The sequence below is a fragment of the Pimephales promelas genome, chromosome 19 (assembly GCF_988280905.1).
Source record: "Pimephales promelas chromosome 19, fPimPro1.hap1.1, whole genome shotgun sequence".
NCBI classification, from domain to species: domain Eukaryota; kingdom Metazoa; phylum Chordata; class Actinopteri; order Cypriniformes; family Leuciscidae; genus Pimephales; species Pimephales promelas.
In genome coordinates this window covers 9,845,369-9,870,495 of record NC_142787.1, presented here as the reverse complement: position 1 = coordinate 9,870,495, position 25,127 = coordinate 9,845,369, and the positions used below count along the sequence as shown (strand labels likewise).

The following is a 25,127-nucleotide window of genomic DNA, read 5'->3' as shown; positions in this document are numbered from 1 at the left end:
GGAGTGAGGGGTAGGGGGAAGGGGTAAGGAGTGGGGGGTAGGGGTGGGGTGTAGGAGTGAGGGGTAGGGGGAAGGGGTAAGGAGTGGGGGGTAGGGGTGGGGTGTAGGAGTGAGGGGTAGGGGGAAGGGTTAAGGAGTGGGGGGTACGGGTGGGGTGTAGGAGTGAGGGGTAGGGGGAAGGGGTAAGGAGTGGGGGGTAGGGGTGGGGTGTAGGAGTGAGGGGTAGGGGGAAGGGTAAGGGTAAGGGGTGGGGGTGGGGTGTAGGAGTGAGGGGTGAGGGGAAGGGCTGAGGGGTAGGGGGAAGGGGAAAGGGTAAGACGGATAATTGGGATTCAGCCTAAGACTTTGGTTGATTCTAGAATTAGTTGCAGTGACCAATTAGCAAACATCCTTGCCTCAGTGTTGTACCTGTCTTTCTCATAATTACATTAATTGTGTGACGAGACATCAGTGGCTGTGACTGAATGCAGTGTGAATCCTTCCTCATCAGTGAAACAGAAAGTAAGTGAACGGATGTTCCTTCATTGTTTTCTTCTCATTGACACAGGCAATGTTAAGTGTAGGATGGTTGGGCATCATACTCGACTGGTTGACGTGGACTGTCGTCTTAAAGACGCTGTTGTGACGTCTCAAATTCGAGTAAAATGTACCTTGCTCGGTTCATACATTTTCATAACTCGTGTGTTGGGGGATGGGCATGACACTGACCTGAAATGTAAGGACAGTTCTCCACTACGAGGACCGTCATGTTAGGGTTAGGGTTTGAGGAAAAGCTGTTGCTTTGGGTATGTGTCAGCTGCTGCTTTATTGTGGATAAGATGTAGAACCAATATGCACTGGAAAGGAAATGGTATGTTGATGTTTATAATGTAATGTGTTTTGGATTTATTTGACTTTATAGACAAGATCTGCATGTCAGCCTTCTCCTCCTCACGTTTTATATGTCTGCTTTGTGCACGACGAAGCCATGAAAGGGCCACTAGATATTAAGACTTTGGTTGATTCTAGAATTAGTTGCGGTGACCAATTAGCAAACATCCTTGCCTCAGTGTTGTACCTGTCTTTCTCATAATTACAGGAATTGTGTGACGAGACATCAGTGGCTGTGACTGAATGCAGTGTGAATCCTTCCTCATCAGTGAAACAGAAAGTAAGTGCACGGATGTTCCTTCATTGTTTTCTTCTCTTTGACACAGGCAATGTTAAAGGGTTAGTTCACACAAAAATGAAATTTCAGTCTGTATTTACTCACCCTCATGTTGTTCCAAACCTATATGTGTTTATTTGTTCTGCTGATATTTGGAAGAATGTTTTAATCAAACAGATCTCATTCCCCATTGACTACCATTGTATGTATTTTTTCCTACTATGGTAGTCAATGGGGAATGAGATCTGTTTGATTAAAACATTCTTCCAAATATCTTCCTTTTTGTTCAGCAGAACAAATAAACACATAGAGGTTTAGAACAACATGAGGGTGAGTAAATACAGACTGAAATTTCATTTTTGGGTGAACTAACCCTTTAAGTGTAGGATGGTTGGGCATCATACTCGACTGGTTGACGTGGACTGTCGTCTTAAAGACGCTGTTGTGACGTCTCAAATTCGAGTAAAATGTACCTTGCTCGGTTCATACATTTTCATAACTCGTGTGTTGGGGGATGGGCATGACACTGACCTGAAATGTAAGGACAGTTCTCCACTACGAGGACCGTCATGTCAGGGTTAGGGTTTGAGGAAAAGCTGTTGCTTTGGGTATGTGTCAGCTGCTGCTTTATTGTGGATAAGCTGTAGAACCAATATGCACTGGAAAGGAAATGGTATGTTGATGTTTATAATGTAATTTCACTTTATAGACAAGATCTGCATGTCAGCCGTGTCCTCCTCACATGTTTTATATGTCTGCTTTGTGCACGACGAAGCCATGAAAGGGCCACTAGATATTAAGACTTTGGTTGATTCTAGAATTAGTTGCGGTGACCAATTAGCAAACATCCTTGCCTCAGTGTTGTACCTGTCTTTCTCATAATTACAGGAATTGTGTGACGAGACATCAGTGGCTGTGACTGAATGCAGTGTGAATCCTTCCTCATCAGTGAAACAGAAAGTAAGTGAACGGATGTTCCTTCATTGTTTTCTTCTCTTTGACACAGGCAATGTTAAAGGGTTAGTTCACCTAAAAATGAAAATTCTGTCAGTATTTACTCACCCTCATGTTGTTCCAAACCTCTATGTGTTTATTTGTTCTGCTGAACACAAAGGAAGATATTTGTATATGTATTTTTTCCTACTATGGTAGTCAATGGGGAATGAGATCTGTTTGATTAAAACATTCTTCCAAATATCTTCCTTTGTGTTCAGCAGAACAAATAAACACATAGAGGTTTGGAACAACCTGAGGGTGAGTAAATACTGACTGAAATTTCATTTTTGGGTGAACTAACCCTTTAAGTGTAGGATGGTTGGGCATCATACTCGACTGGTTGACGTGGACTGTCGTCTTAAAGACGCTGTTGTGACGTCTCAAATTCGAGTAAAATGTACCTTGCTCAGTTCATACATTTTCATAACTCGTGTGTTGGGGGATGGGCATGACACTGACCTGAAATGTAAGGACAGTTCTCCACTATGAGGACCGTCATGTCAGGGTTAGGGTTTGAGGAAAAGATGTTGCTTTGGGTATGTGTCAGCTGCTGCTTTATTGTGGATAAGATGTAGACCCAATATGCACTGGAAAGGAAATGGTATGTTGATGTTTATAATGTAATGTGTATTGGATTTATTTGACTTTATAGACCAGATCTGCATGTATCAGCCTTCTCTTCACATGTTTTATATGTCTGCTTTGTGCACGACGGAGCCATGAAAGGGCCACTAGATATTAAGGCTGAATCCCAATTCTCTGTCTTACCCCTTCCCCTTCGTCTTACCCTTAGGCCTTGTCCCTCGAAATCGAGTGGTAAGCGCTAGTGCAAACATACCCCTATGAAATGAGACACCACTCGGTTACGTCATCTTACATCGTCCTTGGCGTCTATCACCAGGGGTGAAAAGTGTTGATCACAAACTTCTCGTAACTTTTAAGATGCCGTCTGCAAGTATGCTTATGTCGATTGCGTTGGTACTGGAGATTTATTTGCGATTGTCAGCAACAAATACAGGACAGTATATTTAAAGCACGTATTGATGTCTCCAGGGTGACCATACAACGTCCTCCTTTTCCCGGACATGTCACCCGGATTTCGGGATCGCTGAAAATGTCCGGGATTCGGCTTTTGCTTTCTGCCTTCACTATTCATTATGTTTACATGCACAAGGTGTTGTTTCAATCGGACTGAATTCATTCATTTAAATCTGTGAATCTGAATGGATTGTTTATCTAATATTCCCGTGTTTTCGTCTCAGTCGGGATCCGTTTGAAGCTGAATGCATCATCTGAGAAGCTGATCACGTACGTGTCAGTGTCAAATAATGTACACATAATGAATGGCGACTGTAGAAAGCCAAAGCTGAATACCGTAAATTTTGGGTGATCTTGAAATGTGGGACTGATTGTGCAAATCAGCAATGTAACGTTAGCATAGCCCAGCGTAGCAAAGTAGCGATTTTTAAAAACGTTTCAATAAACAACATAGTTGCAAATATAGCCTATATGTACATAACTGTGTAGAGCACAAAACAAGACTGTCATATTTTTTTTTATCAATCATGTAAGTAAAAAAACTTCAATTTATGGGACACTCTGGATGGTATGCCATCCAGAGTGAAGGAGAGGCAATGCCATCGTTGCCAGTTGCGCAGTGCATTTCTTACCCCTTGGTTTCAAGTAAGCTCATGAAAATTCTTGGTCTTAAGTGGTATATACCCCTTCCCCTTACCCCTAGATCAAAATGAAAATTGGGATGGCGCTTCCTCTCACGTGAACGTGCAAAACTGAGGGGGGTAGGGGTGAGGGGAAGGGGTAAGGGGTGGGGGTGGGGGGTAGGGGTGAGGGTAAGGGGTGGGGGTGGGGTGTAGGAGTGAGGGGTGAGGGGAAGGGCTGAGGGGTAGGGGGAAGGGGAAAGGGTAAGACGGATAATTGGGATTCAGCCTAAGACTTTGGTTGATTCTAGAATTAGTTGCAGTGACCAATTAGCAAACATCCTTGCCTCAGTGTTGTACCTGTCTTTCTCATAATTACATTAATTGTGTGACGAGACATCAGTGGCTGTGACTGAATGCAGTGTGAATCCTTCCTCATCAGTGAAACAGAAAGTAAGTGAACGGATGTTCCTTCATTGTTTTCTTCTCATTGACACAGGCAATGTTAAGTGTAGGATGGTTGGGCATCATACTCGACTGGTTGACGTGGACTGTCGTCTTAAAGACGCTGTTGTGACGTCTCAAATTCGAGTAAAATGTACCTTGCTCAGTTCATACATTTTCATAACTCGTGTGTTGGGGGATGGGCATGACACTGACCTGAAATGTAAGGACAGTTCTCCACTACGAGGACAGTCATGTCAGGGTTAGGGTTTGAGGAAAAGCTGTTGCTTTGGGTATGTGTCAGCTGCTGCTTTATTGTGGATAAGCTGTAGAACCAATATGCACTGGAAAGGAAATGATATGTTGATGTTTATAATGTTATCTGACTTTATAGACAAGATCTGTGTGTCAGCCTTCTCCTCCTCACATGTTTTATATGTCTGCTTTGTGCACGACGAAGCCATGAAAGGGCCACTAGATATTAAGACTTTGGTTGATTCTAGAATTAGTTGCGGTGACCAATTAGCAAACATCCTTGCCTCAGTGTTGTACCTGTCTTTCTCATAATTACAGGAATTGTGTGACGAGACATCAGTGGCTGTGACTGAATGCAGTGTGAATCCTTCCTCATCAGTGAAACAGAAAGTAAGTGAACGGATGTTCCTTCATTGTTTTCTTCTCTTTGACACAGGCAATGTTAAAGGGTTAGTTCACACAAAAATGAAATTTCAGTCTGTATTTACTCACCCTCATGTTGTTCCAAACCTATATGTGTTTATTTGTTCTGCTGATATTTGGAAGAATGTTTTAATCAAACAGATCTCATTCCCCATTGACTACCATTGTATGTATTTTTTCCTACTATGGTAGTCAATGGGGAATGAGATCTGTTTGATTAAAACATTCTTCCAAATATCTTCCTTTTTGTTCAGCAGAACAAATAAACACATAGAGGTTTGGAACAACATGAGGGTGAGTAAATACAGACTGAAATTTCATTTTTGGGTGAACTAACCCTTTAAGTGTAGGATGGTTGGGCATCATACTCGACTGGCTGACGCGGACTGTCGTCTTAAAGACGCTGTTGTGACGTCTCAAATTCGAGTAAAATGTACCTTGCTCGGTTCATACATTTTCATAACTCGTGTGTTGGGGGATGGGCATGACACTGACCTGAAATGTAAGGACAGTTCTCCACTACGAGGACCGTCATGTTAGGGTTAGGGTTTGAGGAAAAGCTGTTGCTTTGGGTATGTGTCAGCTGCTGCTTTATTGTGGATAAGCTGTAGAACCAATATGCACTGGAAAGGAAATGGTACGTTGATGTTTATAATGTAATGTGTTTTGGATTTATTTGACTTTATAGACAAGATCTGCATGTCAGCCTTCTCCTCCTCACATGTTTTATATGTCTGCTTTGTGCACGACGAAGCCATGAAAGGGCCACTAGATATTAAGACTTTGGTTGATTCTAGAATTAGTTGCGGTGACCAATTGGCAAACATCCTTGCAGGCAGGCAGCAGAAAAATCAGAGGTCGATATAACAGTCCGAGTCGAGGCAGGCAGCAGAAGAATCAGAGGTCGATATAACTAGTGCTGTGTTGAAAAAATCGATTCACCAATTGTTACGACAATGGACTTTATTTCATTAAACCATTCATTCAACGAACACGTTCAAAAAATATTCATTAAATTCATTTTAATTTCATTAAAATAGTTATTAGATTCATTAAAATAGATGTAATGAAACAACTTCAAGGTGTTAATTATTTTGAACTTTGAGTTCCACTTAAGGCTCAGCTGAGCAGCAATGCGTCGCATGGGCAAATGGCATTGATTCAATGCGTGACTCACTGATTTTATTTCCCCGTGGCTTCCTAGTGCTGTGGGATGCTGATCAGCGCTGCTGCTGACGCGCATTTATGGTAAATACCCGTAACGTGAACGTTAAAAGGATGATTCGACAACTATTTTGCATTCCTTTGACACGGCACGGCAAGCTTCCATGAATACATATGACTTCAAAGACAGACGCAGGTAATCGCACGCGCTCTGCCGATCTGTTTCATTCACTGTCTGTGCGAAGCCTCTGTAGGCTACACATCACCACGATAAACAGTCTCGTTATCATTATGAACTTGTCTAACATTCAATACACATGCATGAAGTTCAAAACAAGAAGGGTATAGCCTTATAAAAAATGTTAATATCAAAGTTCCTGCGGTTACTTGCAATCCTCCTGCTGATTGCCTACCTCTGCGTCCTCTGTCGTCTACACCAGTGCAAGTTAGTGAAAGCAGTTGTATCAACACGGAAGGGGGATTTTTGTTTACAACAATCAATAGAATGATTGTACATTAATTTGCAGTTGAATGTCTATAATAAATTATTACAGGAATGTAGTTATGCAACATATTGATACTATTATTATTAATAATACTATCAATATGTTGCATTGCATAATAACAGTCCGAGTCGAGGCAGGCAGCAGAAGAATCAGAGGTCGATATAACAGTCCGAGTCGAGGCAGGCAGCAGAAGAATCAGAGGTCGATATAACAGTCCGAGTCGAGGCAGGCAGCAGAAGAATCAGAGGTCGATATAACAGTCCGAGTCGAGGCAGGCAGCAGAAGAATCAGAGGTCGATATAACAGTCCGAGTCGAGGCAGGCAGCAGAAGAATCAGAGGTCGATATAACAGTCCGAGTCGAGGCAGGCAGCAGAAGAATCAGAGGTCGATATAACAGTCCGGGTCGAGGCAGGCAGCAGAAGAATCAGAGGTCGATATAACAGTCCGAGTCGAGGCAGGCAGCAGAAGAATCAGAGGTCGATATAACAGTCCGGGTCGAGGCAGGCAGCAGAAGAATCAGAGGTCGATATAACAGTCCGGGTCGAGGCAGGCAGCAGAAGAATCAGAGGTCGATATAACAGTCCGGGTCGAGGCAGGCAGCAGAAGAATCAGAGGTCGATATAACAGTCCGGGTCGAGGCAGGCAGCAGAAGAATCAGAGGTCGATATAACAGTCCGAGTCGAGGCAGGCAGCAGAACAATCAGAGGTCGATATAACAGTCAGAGTCGAGGCAGGCAGCAGAAGAATCAGAGGTCGATATAACAGTCCGAGTCGAGGCAGGCAGCAGAAGAATCAGAGGTCGATATAACAGTCCGAGTCGAGGCAGGCAGCAGAACAATCAGAGGTCGATATAACAGTCAGAGTCGAGGCAGGCAGCAGAACAATCAGAGGTCGATATAACAGTCCGAGTCGAGGCAGGCAGCAGAAGAATCAGAGGTCGATATAACAGTCCGAGTCGAGGCAGGCAGCAGAAGAATCAGAGGTCGATATAACAGTCCGAGTCGAGGCAGGCAGCAGAAGAATCAGAGGTCGATATAACAGTCCGAGTCGAGGCAGGCAGCAGAAGAATCAGAGGTCGATATAACAGTCCGAGTCGAGGCAGGCAGCAGAACAATCAGAGGTCGATATAACAGTCCGAGTCGAGGCAGGCAGCAGAAGAATCAGAGGTCGATATAACAGTCCGAGTCGAGGCAGGCAGCAGAAGAATCAGAGGCTGATATAACAGTCCGAGTCGAGGCAGGCAGCAGAACAATCAGAGGTCGATACAACAGTCCGAGTCGAGGCAGGCAGCAGAAGAATCAGAGGTCGATATAACAGTCCGGGTCGAGGCAGGCAGCAGAAGAATCAGAGGTCGATATAACAGTCAGAGTCGAGGCAGGCAGCAGAAGAATCAGAGGTCGATATAACAGTCCGAGTCGAGGCAGGCAGCAGAAGAATCAGAGGTCGATATAACAGTCAGAGTCGAGGCAGGCAGCAGAAGAATCAGAGGTCGATATAACAGTCCGGGTCGAGGCAGGCAGCAGAAGAATCAGAGGTCGATATAACAGTCCGGGTCGAGGCAGGCAGCAGAAGAATCAGAGGTCGATATAACAGTCCGGGTCGAGGCAGGCAGCAGAAGAATCAGAGGTCGATATAACAGTCAGAGTCGAGGCAGGCAGCAGAAGAATCAGAGGTCGATATAACAGTCCGAGTCGAGGCAGGCAGCAGAAGAATCAGAGGTCGATATAACAGTCCGAGTCGAGGCAGGCAGCAGAACAATCAGAGGTCGATATAACAGTCCGAGTCGAGGCAGGCAGCAGAAGAATCAGAGGTCGATATAACAGTCCGGGTCGAGGCAGGCAGCAGAAGAATCAGAGGTCGATATAACAGTCAGAGTCGAGGCAGGCAGCAGAAGAATCAGAGGTCGATATAACAGTCAGAGTCGAGGCAGGCAGCAGAAGAATCAGAGGTCGATATAACAGTCCGAGTCGAGGCAGGCAGCAGAACAATCAGAGGTCGATATAACAGTCCGAGTCGAGGCAGGCAGCAGAAGAATCAGAGGTCGATATAACAGTCCGAGTCGAGGCAGGCAGCAGAAGAATCAGAGGTCGATATAACAGTCCGGGTCGAGGCAGGCAGCAGAAGAATCAGAGGTCGATATAACAGTCCGGGTCGAGGCAGGCAGCAGAAGAATCAGAGGTCGATATAACAGTCAGAGTCGAGGCAGGCAGCAGAAGAATCAGAGGTCGATATAACAGTCCGAGTCGAGGCAGGCAGCAGAAGAATCAGAGGTCGATATAACAGTCCGGGTCGAGGCAGGCAGCAGAACAATCAGAGGTCGATATAACAGTCAGAGTCGAGGCAGGCAGCAGAAGAATCAGAGGTCGATATAACAGTCCGAGTCGAGGCAGGCAGCAGAAGAATCAGAGGTCGATATAACAGTCAGAGTCGAGGCAGGCAGCAGAAGAATCAGAGGTCCATATAACAGTCAGAGTCGAGGCAGGCAGCAGAAGAATCAGAGGTCGATATAACAGTCCGGGTCGAGGCAGGCAGCAGAACAATCAGAGGTCGATATAACAGTCAGAGTCGAGGCAGGCAGCAGAAGAATCAGAGGTCGATATAACAGTCAGAGTCGAGGCAGGCAGCAGAAGAATCAGAGGTCGATATAACAGTCAGAGTCGAGGCAGGCAGCAGAAGAATCAGAGGTCCATATAACAGTCAGAGTCGAGGCAGGCAGCAGAAGAATCAGAGGTCGATATAACAGTCCGAGTCGAGGCAGGCAGCAGAAGAATCAGAGGTCGATATAACAGTCCGGGTCGAGGCAGGCAGCAGAAGAATCAGAGGTCGATATAACAGTCAGAGTCGAGGCAGGCAGCAGAAGAATCAGAGGTCGATATAACAGTCCGAGTCGAGGCAGGCAGCAGAAGAATCAGAGGTCGATATAACAGTCCGGGTCGAGGCAGGCAGCAGAACAATCAGAGGTCGATATAACAGTCAGAGTCGAGGCAGGCAGCAGAAGAATCAGAGGTCGATATAACAGTCCGAGTCGAGGCAGGCAGCAGAAGAATCAGAGGTCGATATAACAGTCCGAGTCGAGGCAGGCAGCAGAAGAATCAGAGGTCCATATAACAGTCAGAGTCGAGGCAGGCAGCAGAAGAATCAGAGGTCGATATAACAGTCCGGGTCGAGGCAGGCAGCAGAACAATCAGAGGTCGATATAACAGTCAGAGTCGAGGCAGGCAGCAGAAGAATCAGAGGTCGATATAACAGTCAGAGTCGAGGCAGGCAGCAGAAGAATCAGAGGTCGATATAACAGTCAGAGTCGAGGCAGGCAGCAGAAGAATCAGAGGTCCATATAACAGTCAGAGTCGAGGCAGGCAGCAGAAGAATCAGAGGTCGATATAACAGTCCGAGTCGAGGCAGGCAGCAGAAGAATCAGAGGTCGATATAACAGTCCGAGTCGAGGCAGGCAGCAGAACAATCAGAGGTCGATATAACAGTCCGAGTCGAGGCAGGCAGCAGAAGAATCAGAGGTCGATATAACAGTCCGAGTCGAGGCAGGCAGCAGAAGAATCAGAGGTCGATATAACAGTCCGAGTCGAGGCAGGCAGCAGAAGAATCAGAGGTCGATATAACAGTCCGAGTCGAGGCAGGCAGCAGAAGAATCAGAGGTCGATATAACAGTCCGAGTCGAGGCAGGCAGCAGAAGAATCAGAGGTCGATATAACAGTCCGAGTCGAGGCAGGCAGCAGAAGAATCAGAGGTCGATATAACAGTCCGAGTCGAGGCAGGCAGCAGAAGAATCAGAGGTCGATATAACAGTCCGGGTCGAGGCAGGCAGCAGAAGAATCAGAGGTCGATATAACAGTCCGGGTCGAGGCAGGCAGCAGAAGAATCAGAGGTCGATATAACAGTCCGAGTCGAGGCAGGCAGCAGAACAATCAGAGGTCGATATAACAGTCAGAGTCGAGGCAGGCAGCAGAACAATCAGAGGTCGATATAACAGTCAGAGTCGAGGCAGGCAGCAGAACAATCAGAGGTCGATATAACAGTCCGAGTCGAGGCAGGCAGCAGAAGAATCAGAGGTCGATATAACAGTCCGGGTCGAGGCAGGCAGCAGAAGAATCAGAGGTCGATATAACAGTCCGAGTCGAGGCAGGCAGCAGAAGAATCAGAGGTCGATATAACAGTCCGGGTCGAGGCAGGCAGCAGAAGAATCAGAGGTCGATATAACAGTCCGAGTCGAGGCAGGCAGCAGAACAATCAGAGGTCGATATAACAGTCAGAGTCGAGGCAGGCAGCAGAACAATCAGAGGTCGATATAACAGTCAGAGTCGAGGCAGGCAGCAGAACAATCAGAGGTCGATATAACAGTCAGAGTCGAGGCAGGCAGCAGAAGAATCAGAGGTCGATATAACAGTCCGGGTCGAGGCAGGCAGCAGAAGAATCAGAGGTCGATATAACAGTCCGAGTCGAGGCAGGCAGCAGAACAATCAGAGGTCGATATAACAGTCCGAGTCGAGGCAGGCAGCAGAAGAATTAGAGGTCGATATAACAGTCCGGGTCAAGGCAGGCAGCAGAAGAATCAGAGGTCGATAAAACAGTCAGTGAACGGGGTTTATATGGGTGAGTGTGCATGAGCTGCAGGTGTTTGTAATCGGTCTCAGGTAAGCGGCATGATGGGATGTTGAGCTCATGATGGTTAATATTCTGGTGAAAGTGTCCTACAGTGGTGAAGAGGAGGTGTAGTGGAAGCCTACTCTGTAACAGTAGTAGGGAAAGGGAACTGGGGTCTGATCTTCGTACACCGCTAACAGTGTAAATGTGGTCCTTTTTGTGTTGCACAGGACCAGAGACTAGTTTCCCTGTGTGCTTATCTGCTGATGTTTCACATGGTCCGAAACTGTTTGGATTGTTGGGCTGGAATACATTTTAATTGTTGCTTTTTACCCCTCAGGAAAAAGACAAATGAATCAGGATGAAACTGAGAACTCCAGAGGTATTTAAACATTTGGGTATATTAAAGTTATTCCATGTACATACATATAGGTATACATATGTGTATGTATATGTTTGTTTGTTTGTTTGTTTGTTTTACAGAGACCAAATCAAGGAGAATAGCGAAAAGGCCATGGAGCCCAAATGAAGATAATGCTTTTGTGAAACATTTCCATATTTCAAAGGGACACCTAGCAACAAAGGCAGAGTGTGAGCTGTGCAAGACTGCAGAGGACCCTGTCCTGAGAGAAAGAATGGCCCAAAATATAAGGCATTTCGTGAGGAACCGAGGTTTGATGTTGAAAAAGAAATCTTCTTAGAGTTCTTAGAGAGATCAGTATCGCTGATACCACCTTTAATGTCTGCCTGTTCAAGACATCCTTTTATATACTTTTATTAAACACTGTTTTGAAAGAAATGTACAAATACATGCATTTACTGGAAGGCATTATGTGCTTATTAGATCTCAGTTGTTGAGCCTTTTTTACCATTTGCAAAATAAAAAAAAAATGCCCTTTCAGTTTAATTTTGTTAGTTTTATTGGCTGTCTAGTTGCATTTCTTCATCTAATTGCCCTTTAACTAGTCTTCAGTGAAGTGTAAAACCTGCTGATCTTTGATCACTGACTTTTCTCCAACCAGGCTCATTTTGCACCACATTTGTATATGTTGGCTGATATATGTTAGCTACAGCACATGGTAGCACTTCATTTCGTGTGCGTATTACTTTTACAGGTTTAGTGGCAGCAAAAAGATGCACAATCATTCGTGAATTCACTCTTTAATGTTGAATAGTTGATTTGGTTTTACTCTAATACAGGTACTCCTGCTATGTGTGGACTTAATAGTGATGTCCATTTAAACCCAGTTTGTCCTCATAATCAAGGGTTAGTCAGGTGGTTGTGTGTGTTTGAGTGTGTGTGATCGAGGTCCAGTTAAACTCAAAATGTCCTCATAATCAAGGGTTAGTCAGGTGGTTGTGTGTGTTTCAGAGTGTGTGATCGAGGTCCAGTTAAACCCAAAATGTCCTCATAATCAAGGGTTAGTCAGGTGGTTGTGTGTGTGTGTGTGTGATCGAGGTCCAGTTAAACCCAAAATGTCCTCATAATCAAGGGTTAGTCAGGTGGTTGTGTGTGTTTGAGTGTGTGTGATCGAGGTCCAGTTAAACCCAAAATGTCCTCATAATCAAGGGTTAGTCAGGTGGTTGTGTGTGTTTCAGAGTGTGTGATCGAGGTCCAGTTAAACCCAAAATGTCCTCATAATCAAGGGTTAGTCAGGTGGTTGTGTGTGTGTGTGATCGAGGTCCAGTTAAACCCAAAATGTCCTCATAATCAAGGGTTAGTCAGGTGGTTGTGTGTGTGTGTGAGTGAGGTCCAGTTAAACCCAAAATGTCCTCATAATCAAGGGTTAGTCAGGTGGTTGTGTGTGTTTGAGTGTGTGTGATTGAGGTCCAGTTAAACCCAAAATGTCCTCATAATCAAGGGTTAGTCAGGGTTGTGTGTGTGTGTATGCATGATTCATATGGTTACTAATGTCCAGTTAAAACCAAATGGTCAGCAATGTTCATTTAGATATAAAACTAAGTCTTAAACAATCTTCTCTTTTCACATTAACAAAACCCAAACCCAATCAACTGGAAATATTTAGCTTTATTCAAAAGTATCTTTAGACAAAACTTTGTCATTTGTCAGTGATGGTTAAGTAGTAAACTTTCCATTTGTTTTTGTTTTTTTTATTTCTTAATTTTTAATGTTAAAATATTTCCATATTTATTTCACTTTCCCTCATCTCTCTTTGCTCTTCACTCACTTCATACCTGCTTAATCTCACATTACAAACTCAGGTTAGTTTTCTGAAATCTCTCTTAAACTTTAAGCCAGGTTGAACAATTGCTAATAATTATTATTTTATTTATTTATTTATTTATTTTATATGCTGGTATTGAAACAGACTTAAGTGATGTGGCACTGCCATGGATAAAGTTAAACTATGATGCTCATCTATAATAATGTGTGTACTAGTAGATAATGTCCAGATAAACCAGGTTAGTCCCCATAATTAAGGGTTAGCTGTGTGTGTTTGTGTATGTGAGTGATGTCCAGATAAACCGGGGTTGTCCTCATAATTAAGGGTCAGATGGGTGTGTGTGCGTGTATGTGAGTGATGTCCAGATAAACCAGGGTGGTCCTCATAAATCATAATTAAACCAAGAAACGCCCACTCCTGCCCTGTCCTCATAGTGCTGTAGTTTGTCAGGTCTTCATATTTCCAGACTGTTTCATTAGAATGAAATTCTGAGTAGTCAGAATTTTACCCCATGCCATAAGGAGCAGTTTAATATTTCTTATTAATCTCTATGACAAAGGGAAAGGTGGGTCCCCATAAACCATGATGGGACTTTTTTGGGGAAAAAGTCCTTATAAACCACCCGTACCAGTATAGGTGTGTGTGTGTGTGTGTGTGTGTGTGTGTGTGTGTGTGTGTGTGTGTGTGTGTGTTTAAGAGCCACTGGAGGATCCGTGATGATGGCTTCTTAAAACTGATTCCTGATGAAGAATCAACAGGAAGAAGATTATTTAGAAGAGCGAGCCTCGGGACTGTTTTATCGACAGCAGATTCTGGAGAGGGACTCGCTCTGACAATCTGTGAGACGCAAATCAAAAAGAAATTACAAAACACACAACAATAGGCTCCTGCAGTGTAATTTGAATGCAATTTAAAATCCTTTCAGTGAAAACCACGACTTTGTGCTCGAGGCGTTTTGATGTGTTTTGACAGAAAGTGGAAGTGGCCGTCTGTGAAACCAGAGGTATCCCAGAATCCTTCAGTAACACGTGTTTGTGTGTGTGTGTGTGTGTGTGCGTATGAGTGTGTGTCAGTGTGTTATAGCTAAAACTATGTTTTAACGCCAACTTTCCCATTTCAGTTATGAAAACATTATTTCTCTGAACGTTCAGTTTTTAAAATGTCTTTTTTCTTGGTTATGCCGTTGTGTTATTGTGTCGTTCTTCAAACATTATGGAAATTTTTACTAAAGAGGTAGCAACATTTAAATATTAGACGAACATCAGATAAAAATATTCCATGAACGATGAATGAATAGCATAAACTTTTGATAACATGACTGGGTCACTTTGAATGTATGAACAATTAACATCAATTTATTGTCATAACATCATTGACTCGGTTCAAACGTCCCTCAGCTGTGATGAAAATACATTCAAGAGCAACCAAGTAGAAATTGTGTTTAAAAGCTAAAAAGACGAATTGAGACACACAAACACCAAATATATTTGATACTATATTTGATTTTCGGAGTGAAAATTGTTTCAAATTAAATCCTGCACCGGATTTAATATGATTTACTGTAACGGTCAATGACAAAGCAAGACACTGTTTGGTTACATATAAAAAAACTGACCAAACAAACCAGCTAAACATTGAAACACACAACATACACACACACACTCACTCACACACACAAATTCTTTATTTGAATTAAAAGATAACAGCTAAGCTTACGTCATGGCATAATCCAAATTTGACGAAAAGGTGTACAACAGCAGCTAATGTCTCAGTCCATTATGCACATTTAAGGGTAAAGGTACGCCTCCATAGAGGCTACCAATTACTGCTGAAACAGAGCAATATCTTGTCAGTTTTTTGCTGTTGTTTTAATATAGTCTGCAAATCTGCAGGCCTCTTACACACAACTTGTGCACATGGCCTAAACTACCAAAAATGAGGGCAATAACTTTACAAGAATAGCCAAAGTTATTGAAGACATTGTACCGTGGAACACACACTTGTACTCACTCACTCACTCTCACACACAAATGTGTGGTTCAAATGGTCTGATTTAAACGTTTTCTTTTATGAGCATAAATAATAAAAATTAATAAAACACTTTTATAATTGGGGCCCCTCTAAATGTTACCAATGTGCCGTTTTGTCTTGGTATTGTGTATTGTCAATATTTTCTTCATGTAATTGTTGCAGTATTAATAATGATAATAATAATAATTGAAAATGGTCGTCCCCTTCCCCTTTGTTGCAGAGTGTTATTGTGGATTCTGGTCGCAGGATCCCAGTTCTCCAGGAGAGAGGCTTCTGGCAGTGATTTATGCAAATGCATCCGTGTATCCGTCAGGAAGCAGATTACTTTCCCTGCATTTACTATTCATATATTTGCAAGGTGACTCACTTCAGACAAAGCAGGTGATCAAGAGAGTGAGAGAGAGAGAGGGGTTCAGAAGCCCTGTGAATGTTGCTTTCTACAATGGAGAGCGGCACATTTGATATGTTCACTGTCAGCAAACCCGCTTTAATCCATTTCACTGTCAGTTTCTGAGAAAACCACCAGCGGAGAGAGAAACACTGTGGATCTGAACCAGAGGCTCGTTTACTGCAGCATCGTCTCATTAATCACTGAAAACATCCTGATCAACGACACGATGCTGGACATCCACAGATTCATCTCATATTCCGATCACATGACTGAGTCAATGCTGTGAAACTACAGCAGATGCGCTGAATATTCACTGGAAATATATTCAATATTCATCAAGAACTGCGGTGCAAATGTTATTTTACATTTGCATTAGTTTAAGTTTATGTCATATTTATATTTTATTAATAGTTAAAGGGCTGTCTGTACACTGCAAAATTCTTACTTGCTATTTTTTTGTCTTGTTTCCAGTCCAAATATCTAAAAAGTCTTAAATCAAGAAGTATTTACTAAATAAGTTAAATAATATAAGAAATTATATCTTGTTAAAAAAAAAAAAATAACTTTGGGGTAAGAAGAGAAAAATCTTGATTCAAATGGAAAACAAGTTTTTGCAATGTAAGAATTATCATGTGTTAATTGCTTTTTATTGCCAGAATATATAAAACGAGACCTTCCCCGGTTGTGTCTAAAAGCATAGACTGAAGTTTATGTGAAGGAATTTTTACCGGTGAAATCAAAGCATGTGACCTTTATTCTCCTTCCTTTCAATCGCACATGAAACGAATGCTTATGTTCAGGATTAGAGTCGTTCTGTATAATGTTAAAGGAGAACTCCGGCGAACAATGAACCTTTGGTCTAATAAAACATCGGTACATAGTCAACCGTTCTCTGAGATTTGTTTTCATGATAATCGAATGTAAAGAATTTTATTTTTAAAAACTGTTTAGCGTATAATGCTAGTAATGGGGGCCCCATTACTAGCATTATACGCTAAACAGTTTGGGGGCATTGAAGTAAAATGAAATCGCTAGTTTATACCACTAACAAGGCTCAAAATAGCCCCACACTAACGCAGTAATATAATGAGGCTCCATACATGCAAAACGAAGCATTGGAACTTTGTAAGTGTACAGACCGTTTAATAAGAAGATACTTTATGAAGACAGTTCACTTTGTGTATACAGACAGTATCTTCTTATTAAATGGTCTGTACACTTACAAAGTTCATGCTTTGTTTTGCATGTATGGAGCCTCATTATGTTAGTGTGGGGCTACTTTGAGCCTTGTTAGTGTAAACTAGCGATTTCTTTGGTAACACTTTATTTTACGACCCGCAAACAACTGGGTAAGTACACAGAAATTACGGTGTACGTTTCTGTAATTATAGTGTACTTCCGTGTAGGTATAAGGGAACAATATGTTAAGTTTGGGGTAATAAGGGGGTAACAAGCAGATATACTGTACATGCAAATTATTTAATTGGTTAAAAAATAACAGGTAAGTTACCTATTCTTTTAATATATTCCAGGCAAAAAAATGTACGTCTGTTGTTAATAAAATGTATCACATTTCTGGTTAAATATGTTCTTGTGCAATGTTACGGGGTAATTTTGACATCTGTGGGTTGAAAATTATATATATATATATATATATATATATATATATATATATATATATAATAAAAATATATAATGATAAAAATCTAATTTATTGGCTTTTCTTACTAGATTACTTAATGTTAATGTCACGGGCGTGGGTGAGGGCTGAAGAGGACGAGGAGTCAGGATACAAATAACAATAACATTTATTCCAAATACTGGACTGAAGACAAGTTTCACGTACACGCAGGGTAACATTCAACATTGACCGACAAACACAGACTGAAGGAGGGAGAACTAAATACACTGAGGAATCAAACAATAATGATGTGAAGACAGGTGATACTGATGAACAAGACGAGGAACAGGTGGCTGATGAGGGAGTGAGTTCAGAAGTGGAGACAAGAGGATCCTGGGAAGTGTAGTGCTGATGACAAGACAGGACGGTGCAGACGAAGACTGTGACAGAACTCCCCCCTCCCGGGAGGCGTGACCTCACGCCGCATAACAGAGGAAGGAGGGGGGACGAACTGGGGCCTGGGCGGGGCGTGGCCAGGGCGGAGCAGGCTGAGGGCGTGGCCAGGGCGGAGCAGGCTGAGGGCGTGGCCAGGGCGGAGCAGGCTGAGGGCGTGGCCAGGGCGGAGCAGGCTGAGGGCGTGGCCAGGGTGAAGCAGGCTGAGGGCGAGACCAGGGCGGAGCAGGCTGAGGGCGAGACCAGGGCGGAGCCGATGGAGGGAGGACCCCTGGTGGAGCCGATGGAATCGGGGCTGACAACACCAGGGGGCCGACTGACAGGGGCGGAGCAGATGGGAGAGGAGACCAGGGTGAAGCAGAGGGACCGATGACATATGGTGCTGAGGAGGGACCGAGGGACCATGGTGATACCGCAGGCTCAGGTGACGGAAGTGACGACAGGGGCACAGAGGGACACGGTGAGGTCAGAGGGCGTGAGGGCTGACGGGTGACTGGAGGGAGTGAGGAGTCCGACAGAACTGGGGGGGTGACATGACGGGGCGAAGCCAGAGGAAGGAAGTCCAAAGGTGAAGGGAGGACGACGAGGGAGCGAAGGGAGTCCGGAGGGTCGAGGGAGTCTGGCCGAGCTGGTGGACTGAGGGGCCATGGAGGAGCTGAGGGAGGTAGGAGCCACGGGGGAGCCAATGGGACCGGGGGCCGAGGAAGTGTCCAGATGGAGGAGGTGTGAGGCGAAGGCCGGGGATCCAACGACCCAGCTGGGTCAGGGGAGCTGGCAGACGGAAGGGCTGACGGCTGCGTCACGGGAGGAGGTGGGAGAGGGAGGCTGGGTGGGATCCTGGTCTCAGCCTCTGGCTGAACGGTCTCGGGCTCTGGCTGGACGGTCTCGGGCTCTGGCTGGACGGTCTCGGGCTCTGGCCGGACGGTCTCGGGCTCTGGCTGGACGGTCTCGGGCTCTGGCTGGACGGTCTCGGCCTCTGGCCGGACGGTCTCGGGCGCTGGCTGGACGGTCTCTGGCGCAGGCTGGACGGTCTCTGGCGCAGGCTGGACGGTCTCTGGCGCAGGCTGGACGGTCTCTGGCGCAGGCTGGACGGTCTCTGGCTCTGGCTGGACGGTCTCTGGCGCTGGCTGGACGGTCTCCGGCGCAGGCTGGACGGTCTCCGGCGCTGGCTGGACGGTCTCCGGCGCTGGCTGGACGGTCTCCGGCGCTGGCTGGACGGTCTCCGGCGCTGGCTGGACGGTCACTGGGGCTGGCTGGACGGTCACTGGGGCTGGCTGGACGGTCACTGGGGCTGGCTGGACGGTCACTGGGGCTGGCTGGACGGTCTCTGGGGCTGGCTGGACGGGGCTGGACGGAACCAGCGAAGAAATCTCGGGCTCGGCGAGGCTGGGCGGAACCAGCGGAGAGGAGAGCTCGAGCTCGAGCTTTGGAGGGGTGCTGGTGACTTCCTCCACCGTGAATGGAGACTCACAGCACACCAGCACCCACTCCACACAGGCGGCGAAATCATCTGGACCGTTCCCTGGGAGGCGTGCCCGGGACCGCTCGCTGAGGCTGGCGATGTAGAACTCACTCAGCGAGTGGTCAGAATAGTGAGTGAGGCACGCCAACTCCAGAAAATCCCTAGTATGGGATTCCAGGGAACGGTCTTCCTGATCAAGGCAGAGAAGAGCCACGGCGGGAATGTCCATTATTTCTTCTCCTTTTTTTCTTTTGGGTCGGTCAATCTGTCACGGGCGTGGGTGAGGGCTGAAGAGGACGAGGAGTCAGGATACAAATAACAATAACATTTATTCCAAATACTGGACTGAAGACAAGTTTCACGTACACGCAGGGTAACATTCAACATTGACCGACAAACACAGACTGAAGGAGGGAGAACTAAATACACTGAGGAATCAAACAATAATGATGTGAAGACAGGTGATACTGATGAACAAGACGAGGAACAGGTGGCTGATGAGGGAGTGAGTTCAGAAGTGGAGACAAGAGGATCCTGGGAAGTGTAGTGCTGATGACAAGACAGGACGGTGCAGACGAAGACTGTGACAGTTAAATCAAAATAATTATTTTCTGTTATGATTTTTATTTAGACTGTACCTTGTGGTAATTAGTATCCCATTGAATTGCAATGGCACTTAAATGTCAGGGCAAATATACTGTGTAATTAAAACTTTTTGTTGTTGTTGTTTTTTATTTTCTTGATACCGTTCTCTGTAATTGCAGTGCAAATAGTGTTGTTTCGTATTGCTACATAGTAAGTAGCTGTCACGGAACACTTACAAAAATGGGAAGAGAACTCAAGTGCAAAAACAAGGAGGATTTATTAACAAAAACAAAACAAACACAAATCAAAAACCCACAAGGGGGAAAACACAATAAATGAACATGAAACCAACATAGACTCTGACCATAAGAACATCAACAAGGAACTGGGATGACGTATGACAACGAACCGACAAAGACTGCATAGAAGAGGAGACTTAAAAAGGGAACAAATCAAGAGGGGACAGGTGGAACAACTCAAACACTAATCAGGTAACGAGGGGGAGGGATCAACAATCACAACAGCACATGGCACAACATGACAAACACCCATGTGCAACACAAGACAGGACAGGCATGTGACATAACCCCCTCCCTACGGAGCGGCTACCAGACGCTCCATCAGGCTAGGGCGGGGCAGGAAGGAAACATCAGGGCGGAATGGAAGGGACTGATCGGAGGGACTAAAGGGATAGACCAGGGAGGGACGGGAGGGATAGACCAGGGAGGGACGGGAGGGATAGACCAGGGAGGGACGGGAGGGATAGACCAGGGAGGGACGGGAGGGATATCGGGTGGCCAGGGCGAAACAGAGAGTCCATAGGGCAGTGAGGGAGAAACAGAGAGTCCATAGGGCGGTGAGGGAGAAACACAGAGTCCATCGGGCGGCCAAGGAGAAACACAGAGTCCATCGGGTGGCCAGGGCGGTGAAGACCCCTCAGGCGGCCAGGGCGGTGAAGACCCCTCGGGCGGCCAGGGCGGTAAAGACCTCTCGGGCGGCCAGGGCGGTGAAGACCCCTCGGGCGGCCAGGGCGGTGAAGATCTTTCGGGCGGCCAGGGAGGTGAAGACCTCTCGGGCGGCCAGGGCGGTGAAGACCCCTCGGGCGGCCAGGGCGGTGAAGACCCCTCGGGTGGCCAGGGCGGTGAAGACCCCTCGGGCGGCCTGGGCGGTGCAGACCCCTCGGACGACCAGGGCGGAGAAGACCCCTTGGGCGGCCAGGGCGGAGAAGACCCCTCGGGTGGCCAGGGCGGTGAAGACCCCTCGGGTGGCCAGGGCTGAGCAGATCTCTCGGGTTGCCAGGGCGGAGCAGATCTCTCGGGTGGCCAGGGCGGTGAAGACCCCTCGGGAACAGACACCGGCTCGAGAACAGACACCTGCTCGGGAACAGACACCGGCTCGGGAACAGACACTAGAACGGAAACAGTCACAAAGACAGACACAAACACAGACACAAACACTGGGTCCGGAACCGACATAAGCTCCGGCTCAGGAACAGGCACTGGCTCTGCCTCCGGCTCAGGAACCGGCACTGGCTCTGCCTCCGGCTCAGGAACCGGCACTGGCTCTGCCTCTGGAATAGGCATAGCAGAAACCGGCCTCTCCAAGATCCAAGTCAGATGCTCCAAATAGTCCGTCACAAATTGGGCGGCCACGCCAAAGGGGATCTCTGGCTCTGTCTTAGACTGGACAGATGGGCCGTGAGCAGTCTCTCGCTGGGCAGACAGGACTTGAGCAGTCTCTCGCTGGGCAGACGGGACGTGAGCAGTCTCTCGCTGGGCAGACGGGACGTGAGCAGTCTCTCGCTGGGCAGACGGGACGTGAGCAGTCTCTCGCTGGGCAGATGGAACGTGAGCCGTCTCTCGCTGGGCAGACGGGACGTGAGCCGTCTCTCGCTGGGCAGACGGGACGTGAGCAGTCTCTCGCTGGGCAGACGGGACGTGAGCAGTCTCTCGCTGGGCAGACGGGACGTGAGCAGTCTCTCGCTGGGCAGACGGGACGTGAGCAGTCTCTCGCTGGGCAGACGGGATGTGAGCAGTCCCTCGCTGGGCAGACGGGACGTGAGCAGTCTCTCGCTGGGCAGACGGGTGTCTCCTCCTCCTTCGTTCATGACTGCGAGAAGCCGGCCCAGAACTGCCTTCCACCGGTCCAGGATCGAAGGGGGGCCAGGATGGAGAGTGATGTTGACCCTCCTCTCGACCACCTCCTCCTCCTTTACAACCTCCCCGGGTCCCACGAAAAATTACCTGGCGGGTCCCCCGAAAATCTCTCCTCCCCTGCTCCTTGGCTGGGGAAGAGAAGTCTGAAACCCCCCCGCTGGAACCCAGGTTTGGCGAAGTCCTTCTGACCCCGCCGATCGGAGAGAATTGGGTTGATCCAAATGTGGAAATGATGTAGTCTGGGCAATCCAAGTCGTCGTCGTCCATATACCTCCAGCAAAAATCCTCCATGCTGCTGAGTTCTCAAAGGGTCGGTTCGTTCTGTCACGGAACACTTACAAAAATGGGAAGAGAACTCAAGTGCAAAAACAAGGAGGATTTATTAACAAAAACAAAACAAACACAAATCAAAAACCCACAAGGGGGAAAACACAATAAATGAACATGAAACCAACATAGACTCTGACCATAAGAACATCAACAAGGAACTGGGATGACGTATGACAACGAACCGACAAAGACTGCATAGAAGAGGAGACTTAAAAAGGGAACAAATCAAGAGGGGACAGGTGGAACAACTCAAACACTAATCAGGTAACGAGGGGGAGGGATCAACAATCACAACAGCACATGGCACAACATGACAAACACCCATGTGCAACACAAGACAGGACAGGCATGTGACAGTAGCGTTTGTTACCCCCTTGTTCTGTGTAGTTACAGGGTGTAACTCCTGCGGGCTGTAAATTAAAGTGGTGCTTGTTGTTACCCCCTTTTTACCCCAAACTTACACATTGTTCCCTTATACACAGAAGTACACTATAATTACAGAAACGTACATCGTAATTTCAGTGTACTTACGAAGTTATTTGCAGGTTGTATATCTGCTTGTTACCCCTTTATACCCCAAACTTAACATATTGTTCCCTTATACTTACATGGAAGTACACTATAATTACAGAAACGTACACCGTAATTATTGTGTACTTACCCAGTTGTTTGCGGGTCGTAAAATAAAGTGTTACCATTTCTTTTTATTTAGTCAATGCCCCCATTACTAGCATTATACGCTAAACAGTTTTTAGAGATAAAACTCTTTACATTCGATTATCATGAAAACAAAACTCAGAGAACGATTTACTAGATACCGATGTTTTATTAGACCAAAGCTTCATTGTTCGCCGGAGTTCTCCTTTAATATTTCATTCAAAGAAAAAGGATCCATTTAATAGTCTCACATAGTCAGATCTATGTCTATAGTCTCAGGTTGACAATTAAACCTAAATTTATTCAGACACCTTCAACATTTCTCACATTATCTCAGTTTATTTGCTATAGTTTAGAAAAAGGTAATACAAAATGAGCAGAATTCAGAGTTCTCAGATCAGTGGATATTTGACTGGTTTCCCAGATAGCAGACTGACATTGAATCAACGTGGAAATATGACATCGAAACAACGTTGATCTGACATTGTTTTGCTCATCGAATTAACGTTGAACCAACGTCAGGCGCGTCATTCTTTCAAAACTAACGGAAAATCAACTTGAAATCAACGCGTTGTTTCAACGTTATGAAAGCAAACCAATTTTCGATTTCATTTAGCTTTGAAGAATGCCGCGTCTGACGTTGGTTCAACGTTAATTCGATGAGCAAATCAACGTTGTTTCAATGTCATGAGAGACGTCGTTTCCACGTTGATTCAATGTCAGTTTGCTATCTGGGTTTGACCATACTTCTCTTAGGCCCTGTTTACACGAGAACGCTCGCGGGTGAAAACGTAAAAATATTTTATCGGATGTGCCTTTCGTTTACACGGCAACTGTGTTTTTGAGCCTCAAAAACGCAAAAAAGTGAAACCACCCTCCAGAGTGGAAATCTTAAAAACGCTCCACCGCCGCGTTCCCGTGTGAACGGTAAAAACGCAAAAGTCTATACTTGACGGTGAAAGTTGTTTCCGCAGGCGCGTGGACTTGGTGTTGTTGTAGTATGCACTCCTAGCCGCCTGAAGTGCATACTACATTGAATTTCACACACTTTTGCGTCTCCGTTTGCACGCGGATTTACCACTCAAAACGCTCGTCTAAACGCAGAATAAATAAAGATGACGCAACGCCACTTTTGCATTTCTCTTCAGAATCGTTTCCGTGCAAACATAGCCTTAGACTCTCACACATGAATGATGTTGAATATTTGTCAGCTGTTAAATTTAACTACACAATTAGATAATACCAGTTAGCTCAACCTGTGACCAAGCAATGTTTCATGTTGTTCAGTTTGTGTGTAAAAAGAGCATTAGCAATTATAGAAAACACACTTCAGCAAAACATGATCAGATCAAAGTGGAGGAATAATATTTGCTCCCACATTTTACTGGTAGTCACTGTAGGAAGAATATAAGTGTATAATATGTCACAGTTTATTTTTGCTCTGTAGGCTAATAAGTGTCCTGCAATATATCTGATGTCTAAATAATTTTGGGTTTGACTATACTACTTTATAATCAAACTATCAGCAACAGTATCTCACGCACATGTGCAGACTGCATGTATAGATTACATTCTGCAGAAATGCTAAGAGAAGTGAGATAGTGCTGATCTAAAAAGTGCAGATGCATGATGGGAAATCAGGGCCATTCGTGAACATCCACTGAATGATTTGTAGATCACGATCAAGGACACTTTGAGCGGTGTTTATTTCCCTGACCTCCAGGTCTAATGAAGACTGATGCAGTGAAGGACTCCAGGCTTTCAACTCACCTGATCGTCAGGAAAATATGTTGAGCTTTTATAGGTTTGATTAACTTGAATCTAATGGCATTAAATTCATTATTTTGCCTGTCTGTTTAGTCACGGACTCATTTAAAGGAACAATTTGTCTCTGATTGGTCATTTAAAGTCCCCGTGAAATCAAAATTTAACCTTTACTTTGTTAGCGCATATTACTAGTGTTGTGGTGAACAATTAATTCGTGCAAGTAAATATATATTAAATTTTTTTTTACCTTGGTAATCTTTAATCAAAATCTGAAAAGTTACTTCCGGTCTGGAACGGT

General features: G+C 45.3%; 1 long non-coding RNA gene across 1 annotated transcript; it reads left to right on the top strand.

The window, feature by feature from the left end:
* The first annotated feature begins 4,183 nt into the window (after positions 1-4,183).
* On the top strand, positions 4,184-11,863 carry LOC120475770 (uncharacterized). The gene is made up of 4 exons (XR_005622014.2): positions 4,184-4,254; positions 4,819-4,890; positions 11,531-11,572; positions 11,674-11,863. It is a non-coding gene; the product is annotated as an uncharacterized LOC120475770 (long non-coding RNA).
* The last annotated feature ends 13,264 nt before the right edge of the window (positions 11,864-25,127 follow it).